Below are 11,875 nucleotides of genomic sequence, written 5' to 3'. Positions count from 1 at the left end.
CGCGGATCAGGATCGAGGCAAGGGTGTCGCGAGTCAGAGCCCTACCCGACTGACAGAGCTAGTGGCACCTCTGCTGCAGGTAGATGTTTGTCTGAGTTTATGTACATAGCTTACTTAACTCGCCAGTGCGAGTAACTCTGTATTTTGGATTTGATCTATGTATATGAAACTCCGTTTGTTTATTTGAGCAGCTCTATGCTACTATTTGTAGTATTGTATATCTACAGGTACAGCTGTCGCTTCGTATACAGGAAAAATTTTTTTGTAGTATACAGGAAAAATTTCTTTGTATACGGCGGATTTGTCGGCGTGCCCGGGGAACGAGACATCCGGGGCGTGACATTCACGTTTGAAATTATGAACAAATTTAAAATTTCAAGTGGAGTTGATATACTTTATTTAAATCATTCTATTTCTTAAGCCTAATTTATTTTTAATTATATAATTGAAAGATATTAGATATTACGAGTATTTTTTGTGTGTGTGAAAAATATTTTGTAGTAGATGTTCTCTGATCGAAAAAAAATTTGTTTAAGTATAATATATTTTTGTTCCTCAAATGAAATGCAATATAAAAATAGGTTTATCAATAATTTTTTAATAGTTATTTCAAATCAACATAAATTTTTGTATCATATTGATCAGAAATTTGTAATAAAAATTAATTTTTTAAAAAGTAAAATCATCTATTGTATTTTATTCGAAACTATCAATTATATCATAATTCAAATTCAAATAGTTGCTGCTGAGAAAAATTATATAGTTCTATTTTTTTCTTTTTATATAAATTGAATATTTTACTAGGTTATTTGGTTTGTGACGAATCTAAAATTTATATATATGTTTTAAACTAAAAGTATTAAAATTTTACTTCATGTTTAATTCATAATTTAAAATTTAATTTTGATCCACTTTAAATAAATTTTTTAACTTTTAATTCAAAATTATATTTAATTCACGATTTAAACTCAAATTTTACTTTTAATTTAAAATTTATTAATTTGAACTTAAATTATTTAATTAATTTTAAGTCTAAATTTCAGATGAAATATTAATTGTAAATCAAATAAAATGAAAATTTAGATAGATATTTATATTTAAATTTCAATTTGATGTGGTATCCCTGGAGTACAGCATTTGAGCCTTGTCGACACGTCGTGAGGGTGTCGGGACAAGTCCGAGTCGCGTTGGCGCGAAATAGACGCAAAATGGACTCAGTGGGAACGCGAGAGTAGAAGTTAGCATTGGAATCTGCAAATGTAAGGACTGAGATTTTTGACAGTGCAACTAAACTCTCTGTTGATGATGTTTATGTGTGTAATTTAATTACATAAGCACTTGTCAAGTTTTAGGAGAAAATGAGCTTAAACGGAGAAGTTACGCGATTATTAGTTTTCACTTAAGTGAATAGTAACTCCGGTTTTCCGGAGAAGCCACGGAGTAGAGTTGGCTTCTGGTGCGTATCGGACTCCGTTCATATCAGTCCAATNTATGTCTATCGATATGTAAGTATGTAAGTGGTAAGTGTGGCATCAAAATGTAAGTTACAAATTTGTCTTCAGGTGCTTTTTGGAAAACTTTTGACAAGGTATGCGCTTTTGAAAATAGAAAATATTTTCGATGGTGCTCCCCATCTTTTGGAAAATAAAATGGTTTAGGTCTTTAGGAAAATAATGTAAGTACTTTCAGGTGTATAAGGTTACATTATTTTTATGACTTGGTATATTTGACTGATTCGATATTGTTGTCTTATCATCCCTATTTTGATTTGGCTATTGGACCCAGTCTTCGAGATAGCTGGCGATGCTTGCATGGGTGCAGAGCAGGGTTTTGAGTTACGGACGTTATGGACTTTTTACCACCCCCTCCACTCTTGTACATTTGTACAGAGGAGAGGGTCACCCATGGCGTTCGGCTACTTCCGCTCCTCATGAGTGGCCTAGTCCTTCTCGATTTGTTGTCATGCCCAGTCATCTTTTATGTCATCGTTATATTACTTACTTTCTCTGTATATATACTTTCTTTCATGTTGATGGCGATGACGTTACTTGTTGACTCACATATGTACATTGTTCTGATATCATCGTTCTGTTACATTGCTTTCTTGATGTTCATACATACGTAGTTGGTGATGATATCGATATATGTTGTTGGCCTGTTCATCAGGTTGTCATGGGTTAGATTTGGCGGCACAGCCAGATTCCTAGAGTCCGTTTTCGGTGTTGGACGAGCGTGGACCGTACATTGGGATCGTGTTTCTCTTGTGGCGACCCGAGTGCCCAGCCTACATGCTGGTGAAAAGGCCTTTTCTTGTGGGGGACGCCACCTAGTCTGGCGGCCACATGCACTTTACGTGAGCTCGACACCGCTAGTTACGTCTATACTAGTTATCGGTTTGCAACCGTTGGTCGGCTGTTAGTGGCGGGGAGCCCCGTTTGGCTGGTTATCCAGTAGCTTGATATATCTTCGTGTTCTTGGCTGATGAGTCCAGTTGATTCTCCCTTGGTGAGTTGTAGGATGGCTTCCATATGTTCGTGACTGATGATTACAGTTGATCGTATATACGTGCTGTTTGGTTGCTTATCCAGTGGTCTCATATAGTTATCTTAGGGCTTAATGGCAGCCGGTGATCGGTTGTTAGGTTGGGGAGTCCCATGTGGCTGGAGTATCCAGTAGTTTGCTGTCCTGAGTGCTTCGACTGACTGATCTAGTGTTTATACGGTTTATCACCTTGACACATTTGTTATTAGTAGGCAGCCACGATTGGCTGTTAGGGTGGGGAATCCCATATGGCTGGAGTTCCCAGTAGTTTGCTACATGCTCTTGGCCGATTAGTCCAGTGGCTTTACTTCATGCTCTTGGCTGGTTGGTCCAGTTGTCTATGCCTTACGTTATTGGTTGGTTGATCTAGTTGTCTATGCGTATATCTATCTTGACGAGATGAGGATGAGCCTTATGATTCGTACGTTTGTTGCTCATCTCATATTGCTTATTTGTTCCCACGTTCCGAGTTATATGATACGCTATCATTATTGTCTTCTCATTCCCATTCTTTGGTAGTGGTTCGCACGTGATGACATGGCTGCAGCCTAGCTTCATGGGTGGACATGTTTACGACGCGGACAGAGGACTGACGTTTTCCTGCAGTTGGCCTGGATTCCTTCCAGGTGGCCCAATCACAGATTGGGTGTCGATTATTGGTGATTTAGGTGTTGGATGTTCGTTTGGGTACCTCTAGCCAAAGGGTTTGGCTAGCGGCATTATGCGGCCTTCAGGGCATTAGCGTGCCCCTGAGGCAGCCCTCGGTGCTTGACAGGGCCTTGTATGGCTGAGCTCGATGCTCAGTGGACGACGGTGATTTGTATTTATTAGCACGTAGTACCGTCGCTTGTGTTGAGGAGCACAGCTTTGTTAATAGCAGCCTATTAGCAAAGCTAAGCCCAAGGGCCTTCACAGATTAAGCTGTGGCCTTGGGTGGCAGCATTCATTTGATTGTGGTTGTATACTGTTTGTACTTTTGTACTTGTGTGACGCCGTGCAAGTACAGGGGAGACTCTGTCCGTGTGAACAGTGGATTCCCTGTATTTGTGGCGGATCTGGCATACTCTGGGGTCAGGTTTTCAAAAAAAAAAAATTCAAACGCTTTTCCGCTGTGTTTCAAACAACAAGGGGACCCCGGGGCGTGACAGCAAATTGCAGATTTCCTGCTTGTTGTACCGGTACAACATCAGAGGTGTACCGGTACACTTTCTGTATCGGTACAACATCGGATGTGTACCGGTACACTTCGCTTGTTTCCGCACAGCTGCTCTTGGATTGCCATTTGTACCGGTACAACTGCTTGTGTACCGGTACATCAGGTAGGTGAGAGGGCATTTTGGTCTTTCCATGTCTCGTACGTGTCACCCTCTTTCCCCGCTGCTATATACATGTGTTGAGAGGCTGAGAGAGAGAGTTTTGCATGTTTCTTCCCCTCTCTCTCTAGACTCGGCCGTACGTGGTGGAGTTGTCGTTGGAGCTCGGATCATCGTCGACGTCGCGTCGCGGTGCCGTTCGAGTGTACGTTCGTCGTCGTAGCATCGCGAGGAGGCCGGGCGAGGGTGCGATTCCGCTGTTCTCGACGTCGCACCGGATTGGAATTAACTATTGAGGTGGGTTGATCGTCGGTTTAGCTTTTAAGTATATATGTGTAGTCTGCATGGGTGCATGGTAGTATGTTGTATATCGCATTTGCTCGATTCTTGATTTAGTATAGTTACTAATAAAATCTGAATCGGAGCCTTGTCGTTTGCCTATATCTACTAGTACATGTTGGACTTGAATGTGACTTAGGAGAAAACTACGATTATGATCTGTTATATGTTTAAACTACCTGATTTAGCTCTAGGAGTCGTTGTTATTTTGTATCGCCGCAGTATCGGCGTGGTGGATACCCCAGGTAGTTTAGATTTAAGTTACGCTCGTGCTGGGATGCCGAGTGTATTTTTATAGTAGCATTCAGACTGTTCCGGACTGTTGGGGGCCGTCGGGGTTGACGGTGGACCCAGATTGCCGTTTTGGCATCAGATTGTGCCGAGGGCACGTGACTCGTTGGTTGTTAGACCAGTTGGACCTTATGTACTTGACTATAGCTTGCGAGAGCCTGATTGAGCTTGACAGAGATACGCTTGCATATTCGGTTGGGTAGCGCCCACGAGTGCCACTCCGGAGTCGGGCTTAGTGCTTCTGCGTTGATGTCGAGGTGTCCTGTTTGGACTTGCTATCCACTGACTGCTCAGTGTGGAGGTAGCTTTAGCTTCGACAGGCGGGACGGGTGTGTTCACAGTCCCTGGAACGGGTATGGTTATAGTCCCGAGTGAGATTGGGTCAGGATTGACATTTTCTACAGATAGTTAGTGTTAGAGTATGATAGTATAGTGGTTTTAGCTGTAGATTTGCTCCAGCATTACTTATTATCCCAGCTCGCTTCTGTAAACTTAGTTGGTGGACCGATGATGTTGAGGGCGGCACCCACTGAGGACTACTTATTTTTGCAGTAGTTCTCACGCCCAGTTTTTCGCTTCCGTTTTGCAGAGCCGTCGTCTTCGGCTGCTGCTGCTGCTGATCCTGATAGTGGCAAGGGCGTCGCGAGTTAGAGCCCTACCAGTCGAGCCTGAGCTAGTGGAGTACCTTCTGCAGGTAGTTGTACTTTTATTTTTGAGTTCATGTACATACGGATGTTAGACTCGCTTGTGCGAGCACTTTTGTACCTGGATGCTACGTATGTATTTGGAACTTGTTTATTTATCTGTTTTCATTCTAGCAGCTCTATACTACTGGTTGTAGTGTTGTTTGATTACAGTTTCAGTACAGCTTCGCTTCGTATACAGAAAAAATTTCTTCGTATACGGCGGGTCTATTGGCGTGCCTGGAAAAACGTGTAATCCGGGGCGTGACAGATTAAGTTGGTATCAGAGCTTAGAATTAGGTCGTTGGAACCTAGGAAACCTAAGTTTGGCAAACTTTAGGAAGGTAAGACGCGAGAGGCGTGATTTATCGCGAAAGTCACTGATTAATTGTTTTAATTTCTCCTAGAGTGGAGTGAGTGATTGGAGGAGTTCCTGTTTTGGCCTGTAAAATTATGTTGGCTGCAGACGATATAATTTTGAGGAGAAACAGGGGCCGCCTTCTGGACTTTCGTTTGATTGGGTTGGGAGTGATTGTATTTTATCTGATCCTGTTCCGTTCTTTACAGCTACAGCTATGTATCGTCGCCGAGGTCGACCGTCGTTGCGGGAGCGTGCCCAGTTGATGCAGGATCTTGCGGGATCTTTCGAGATGCCAGAGCAGACGGAGCGGAGTACCCGACCGGAGGCGAGTGCACCCCCTGTTGTGGAGCGGAGTGTCCGACCAGAGACGAGCGCACCTCCTGACTTGAGGGAGCAGTTAGCTGCCTTGACAGAGGTGACGAGGCAGCAGGGGGTGTTGTTATAGAGGATGTGTGAGAGGTTAGCTCCGCCCCAGAGCACAGTACCAAAGCAGCCAGTTCCACCTCCGTCTACTCCAGTGACAGCACCAACTACAGCAGTACCCCTACTAGCAATAGTACCCCCACCAGTGACAGTTCCACCAGCGCCAGTTGCAGCTTTTGGTGAGGTTCCACAGCTGACTGAGGCTGAGCAGGAGCGGATGGCTGAGAGACTTGCCCGCTTCCATTGTTTTGATCCGTCGACCTACGATGGCAGTTGCACTGAGGCTTGGGTTGTCGAGGGTTGGGTCAGCGCGATGGAGAAACTATTTGAGGATTTGTTCATTCCTGATCGGGAGCAGGTACACCTGGGAGTCCACTGCTTGGCAGGTGACGCACATGCATGGTGGAGGAGGGTGTGGCGAGACTACGGGTTGGTGGCTTCACAGATGAGGTGGGACGAGTTTTGTGGAATGCTGTTTGGGATGTATTTTCCCAACAGTGTGAAACAAAAACTCGAGGAGGATTGAAGAGGATTCAGCAGGGGGATCGACCGGTACAGGAGTATATTCAGGAGTTCACTCGACTCCTGAACTGTGTTCCGTTCGTTGCTAGAGACGAGGCGCATCGGGTGTACCTTTTTAAGCAGGGTTTGAGACCCGAGATCTTCCGTCTTGTTCAGGCGCAGAGGTTGAGGACCTTGGACGCGTCGATGGAGCAGGCTCTTTGGGTAGAGAGGGGTGATGCATCCATTCGGGAGAGGACTCAGGCAGTAAGGCAGAGTCAGGACCGGAAGTGCCCCTTTCCAGATGATGCAGTACAGTCGAGCAGTAGGCTTCCGCCGAGACCGCCAGATCACGCTCTCAGGGTCGTGGGTCTTCGGGGGGTCAGCGTTCTGGGGGATCCCGTCAGCAGGGACAGCCACCGAGGATACCACAGTATGTGATCTTCGGGGGACCCCACTGGCCCTGGCAGTGCGAGCAGAGAGAGGGTAGGTGTTACAGTTGCGGTCAGCCCGGGCATATGAGATCAGTTTGTCCTCGAGCAGCATCATCGGCACCATTCACCGCATCTGTACAGCCAGCACCCCAACAGACTTACGGGGCACCACCGAGTTACCGCCAGGAGGATAGAGCATCTGCGCCGCGTCAGGGTGAGCTGCGACAGCAGGCTCCGAGTGGCAGGGTCTACGCAGCTCAGGTGGAGGACTCTTCAGCAGCCGATCGAGTGGTGGCAGGTATCATTTTAATTTCTGGTATTAGAGCTCATACACTTTTTGATACCGGTGCATCGCATTCTTTTGTTAGCCGAGCATTTGCATTGTTATATGGTCTAGAGTTAGGATCATTGTCACAGGCACGAGAGGTGCAAATTTCCGACCATATATTACAGGTTGCAGAGTGTTGTTGGTTATGTCCGGTGCAATTGGATGCGTGGATCATGCCTGCAGACCTGCTGGTGTTAGGGCAGCTGCAGGACTTTGATGTTGTGCTCGGTATGGACTGGCTAGCGCGGTACTATACTACTATTGATTGTGGAGCGATGACGGTGACGTTCCGCGAGCCAGGCCAGAAGAAGTTCACTTTTAGGGACTGCAGGAGCACGTTGTTTGCCACTTGAATTTCTTCCGCGAGGGCTCGACAGCTGATAAGTAGAGGATGCATCGCTTTTCTAGCGACGGTTGTAGAGGTACCTACGGCGGCGCTGGGACTCGAGGATATCCTTGTAGTCCGCTAGTTTCCGGATGTGTTTCCCCCGGAGTTGACGACGAGGCCGCCGGAGAGGGAGATTGAGTTCGTGATTGATGTAGTTCCTGCACCAATCTCGAAGGTACCTTATCGGATGGCACCGGCAGAGCTGAGAAAGCTAAAGGCGCAGTTTCAGGATCTGATGGATAAGAGGTATGTGAGACCCAGTGTGTCGCCTTGGTGAGCGCCGGTGTTATTTGTAAAGAAGAAGGATGGTTCACTTTGGTTGTGTGTGGATTACCGGGAGCTGAATAAAGTGACCATCAAGAATAAGTACCCTTTGCCGCGCATCGATGATCTGTTTGATCTGCTGCAAGGATCTTGTGTCTTCTCGAAAATTGATCTCTAGTCCGGTTACCACCAGCTCCGGGTGAGGGCCGAGGATGTTTCCAAGATGGCTTTTCGGATTCGGTACGGGTATTATGAGTTCACAGTGATGCCTTTTGGATTGACGAATGTTCCTGCCGCATTTATGGATTTGATGAACAGAGTGTTCAAGCCGTTCTTGAATAGATTTGTGGTAGTCTTTATTGACGACATCTTGAAATACTCCCGGAGTGATGCCGAGCATGAGGAGCACTTAAAGACTGTGCTACAGCTTCTGCGAGAGAAGAAGCTGTATGCCAAGCTAAAAAAGTGCGAGTTCTGGTTACAGGAGGTTGCTTTCTTGGGCCACGTGATTTCAGCCGAGGGCGTAGCAGTGGACCCGAAGAAGATTGATGCCATTCAGGATTGGCCCAGACCGACGACAGTGACTGAGGTGAGGAGTTTTCTGGGACTGGCAGGATATTACCGTCGGTTTGTGGAAGGCTTTGCGAAGCTTTCCACACCCCTCACTTGATTGACTCGAAAGGGGATTCGGTTTATCTGGAGTGAGGATTGTCAAAGGAGCTTTGATGAGTTGAGACAGAGGTTGACGTCAGCTCCTATCCTTATCCTTCCAGTGATGGGGGAAGGATTTGTGAACTACAGTGATGCATCGCACAGTGGTTTGGGCTGTGTGCTGATGCAGTATGGTAGGGTAATTGCTTATGCTTCACGGCAGTTAAAGGATTACAAGAAGAATTACCCTACGCATGACTTGGAGCTTGCCGCGATAGTCTTTGCTCTAAAGTTGTGGTGGCATTGCTTGTATAGCGAGCACTGCGAGGTGTTTACAGATCATAAAAGTCTCAAGTATTTGTTCACTCAAAGGGAATTGAATCTGAGGCAGCGCCGGTGGTTGGAGTTACTAAAGGACTGTGATATTAGTATTCAGTATTATCCCGACAAGGAGAATGTAGTGACAGATGCGTTGAGCAGGAAGGCAGTGCAGAGTTGGAGCTTGGTGATCACACAGCAAAGGCCGTTACTCGAGGAGTTGCAGTAGCTGAGGCTCGAGGTAGTGTCCCTTGGATCTACTGCGAGACTGATATCTCTTGTCTTGCAGCCCACTCTGTTGGATAAGATCTGAAAGAAACGGAGTGGAGATTCTCACTTGTCGAGGATTCGAGAGCAGCTAGACAAGGGACAAGCCGAGGGCTTCGTGGTGGACAGTTTGGGAGTACTGCGGTACAGGGACCGACTGTGTGCCTGCAGATTCAGGGATCCGAGAAGACATTTTGAGAGATGCTCATATTCACCTTATACGGTTTACCCTGGTGGAACCAAAATGTATAAGGATTTAAAGGTACAGTTCTGGTGGAATGTAATGAAGAGAGACATTGGCAGATATGTGGCTCAGTGTCTAACTTGTCAACAGGTAAAGGCCGAGCATCAGGTACCTGCTGGCAAGCTTCAGAGTCTGTCAGTGCCTGAGTGGAAATGGGAGCAGATCACGATGGACTTCGTTGTGAGATTGCCTAGAGCGCAGGGTTGCTTCGATGCTTTTTGGGTGATAGTGGACAGACTGACTAAGTCTGCTCACTTCCTACCAGTTCAAACCACCTGGTCCAGAGAGAGGCTCGCATAGTTATACCTGGATGAGATTGTTAGGCTGCATGATATGCCGAGGTCGATTGTATCGGACAGGGACCCGAGGTTTATTTCGCACTTTTGGAGTAGTCTACAGACAGCCTTGGGTACACAATTGCACTTCAGCACGGCGTTTCATCCACAAACAGATGGTCAGTCAGAGAGCACCATACAGACTCTAGAGGACATGCTGAGGACATGCGTCCTGAACTTTGGAGGAGGGTGGTATCGACATTTGAGACTGGCTGAGTTTACGTACAACAACAGCTATCAAACGAGCATCCAGATGGTTCCGTTTGAAGCGTTGTATGGACGCAGATGTCGATCCCCTTTGTTTTGGAGTGATGGGTGAAAGGAAGACGTTAGGGCCTGAGATCTTGCTAGAGGCTGAGAAAAAGGTGAGAGTTGTTCGATGACACCTTTTGACAGCCCAGAGCCGCAAGAGGAGCTACGCCGATACCAGGAGACGAGACTTAGAGTTTCAGGTTGGAGATCATGTTTTTCTCAAAGTCTTGCCGTCTAGAGGGATTCGCAGATTCGGAGTGCGTGGGAAGCTCAGTCCACGTTTTGTTCGCCCTTTTGAGGTATTAGAGCGAGTTGGCTCGGTTGCCTACAGGATTGCTCTACCTCCCCGACTGGTTGGTATCCACGATGTCTTCCACGTCTCGGTATTGAGGAGATATGTATTCGACCCCTCCCACATGATTGACTTCACTCCACTAGAGTTTGGCGAGGATCTGAGATACGAGGAGAGACTGTTGCGGATTCTTGCTCGGGAGACGAAAGAATTGCGCAACCGGGTCGTCCCGTATGTAAAAGTGCAGTGGAGCAATCACGAGGAGCGAGAGGCGACCTCGGAGCCCGAGACGGTGATATGAGAGTCCTATCCCTATCTGTTTGATGCTCAGGGCTGAGGTATGCGTAAGTTTCGAGGATGAAACTTTTTATAGTGGGGGAAGATCCCTGGAGTACAGCATTTGAGGCTCGTCGACACGTCATGAGGGTGTCGGGACAAGTCCGAGTCGCGTTGGCGCGAAATAAACGCAAAACGGACTCAGTGGGGACGCGAGAGTAGAAGTTAGCATTGGAATCTGCAAATTGCAGATTTCCTGCTTGTTGTACCGGTACAACATCAGAAGTGTACCGGTACACTTTCTGTACCGGTACAACATTGGATGTGTACCGGTACACTTCACCTGTTTCTGCGCATCTACTCTCGGGTTGCCATTTGTACCAGTACAACTGCTCGTGTACCGGTACATCAGGGTAGGTGAGAGGGCATTTTGGTCTTTCCATGCCTCGTACGTGTCACCCTCCTTCCCCACTGCTATATACATGTGTTGAGAGGCTGAGAGAGAGAGTTTTGCATGTTTCTTCCCCTCTCTCTCGTTGGAGCTCGGATCGTCGTCGACGTCGTGCCGCGGTGCCGTTCGAGTGTACGTTCGTCGTCGTAGCATCGCTAGGAGGCCGTGCGAGCGTGCGATTCCGCCGTTCTCGACGTCGCGCCGGATTGGGATTAGCTATCGAGGTAGGTTGATCATCGGTTTAGCTTGTGTGCCACAAGCTCGCCTATCTCCCAATGCCAGCGACTTAGCGTGACACCCCGCACACCCATGCTTCGCACTTCTGTGCCACGCATTCAACCTGTACGGCTCTCGTGTCCCATCATTCCTGGCAAGGGAACCAACAAGTCCGCACCGTGCTTCTCGACCGTCCACACGACCCTTGCTTTGCCATGGCGCTCCGCGCCCTTGGTTCCCATAGGTTAGCCTCGTAAGGCCCCAATACAAACGAACCGGCCTCACTCCGCATCGCTGGCCACTGGCCCCTTCCTTGGCTTGTCCACGCCTGGCCGTTCACACCATCGGTCCAGTCTCTCAAGGTTCACTTTACGGACGCCGATACCGCTTGCCTCATTAGGTTCCGCCCTGTGAGACTCCAGATAGTCCTATATATGAGATATAATAGGGCTAAACTCTTAACCCGGCTTAAGCATTTTGGGTGGTGGCAAGGCCCAAGAGGTTAAGAGAGTTAAGCGTGCTAGGATGGGAGTAGTCCTAGGATGGGTGACCCCCTACTGCAGGAGCAGTCCGAGTCTGAGTGTTCATGGTCCGCTACACTCTGAGTAGAGCGATCGGGCAGTAGGTCTGGGACCGAGTCGGCTCTGAGTAGAGTGTGAAGGCCGACCATTAACCGAGACTATGGTAGACACTGCGGGGTTGAAGGG

Source organism: Ananas comosus, linkage group 5, assembly GCF_001540865.1.
Source record: "Ananas comosus cultivar F153 linkage group 5, ASM154086v1, whole genome shotgun sequence".
In the NCBI taxonomy this organism is placed as follows: Eukaryota; Viridiplantae; Streptophyta; class Magnoliopsida; order Poales; family Bromeliaceae; genus Ananas; species Ananas comosus.
This window is presented reverse-complemented; position numbering follows the sequence as displayed.